The sequence below is a fragment of the Pteropus vampyrus genome, unplaced genomic scaffold (genome assembly GCF_000151845.1).
Source record: "Pteropus vampyrus isolate Shadow unplaced genomic scaffold, Pvam_2.0 Scaffold73, whole genome shotgun sequence".
NCBI lineage: Eukaryota > Metazoa > Chordata > Mammalia > Chiroptera > Pteropodidae > Pteropus > Pteropus vampyrus.
Genome location: NW_011888854.1, coordinates 1,901,891 through 1,903,050, shown reverse-complemented (window position 1 = coordinate 1,903,050; position 1,160 = coordinate 1,901,891).

Genomic DNA, 1,160 nt, shown 5'->3' with positions numbered 1-1,160 from the left:
TCAATGAAATTAAAGAAAATATGATCTGTCTGAAATAAAAATTCAAAGAAAATATACAAAGATATTGTATATGAGAAGGTGGTAGAAGAGTTCAGAAAATAATGGAAAATAAAATAATCATAGAAATGATGTTCACATAGATGCAGCAAAAAAGGGAAAATAGCTTTTAATAGTCAAGAACATGGAAGATTAATCCAAAAAACCACAGAAATAAAAAATGAAAATCAACAGAGCTACAAATGACTTATAGAAGATGTATGTGAATGACGGATAACTCAAACGCAACATTATATTGATGGCTATGCTTCATGAAGAAAGAGGAGTTGAAACAAACACATTCGAAAGCAAAATAATGAAAGTAATAATCTCCTGAAATGGAAAAACACACCCCGCTCTCTCCATGACCCGAAAGCCAAAAAAATCAAGTAGAAAGGAGGTATGGGTGTGGGGGCCCCAAGACCATACTTGGACTCAATGCCTCACTGGAAAGCCATAGAGAACTAAGAAAATCTGTCTTATTCACTGTTATGGATTGTTATAGTGAAAGGAGACAGATAAACCTTCCTACTTGATCAGCTGCTAACATTAGCAGAGGAAAGTTATCCCCAAGGCAGAGGCCAGGCATCGGCTCCCCATGGAGCTGTATTGGGAGCAACTACTTCTCCCAGTAATACTTCATACGTGTGCTAACACATACAGAGTACTGCCGACCAGCGAAGCTCACCTAAGCCTTAGTGTCCAGGCCTTTTATGGAGAGAAAGAAGGGGTGTCATTCACATTAACTTGACTGACTGTTGCCATGGCCGAACTATAGACTCTCACCCCTCCACGAGTCACACTGATACCTCCTGGCCCAAGACTCACACCATAAATCACATTGTTAGCATAGTCAACATGGCATGGGCCTAGGCCCTCAGGTAAACAGACACTCTTATCAGACAAGATAGTCTGAGGATTTAGAGGTCACCTCTCAAGAGTTAGAAGGGACACATTTTCTGGGGACTGTGTGGGGTGTGGACAGTAATAATTTGTTACTGTACAGGGGGAAATCGAGCTGAACTTAGATGTTCACACAGGGTTAGAAGATTGTAGAAATATGTCTAAAGAGTACTCAAAAAAAGAAATGAAGAAAGGAAGAAAGGAAGGAAGGGAGGAAGGAA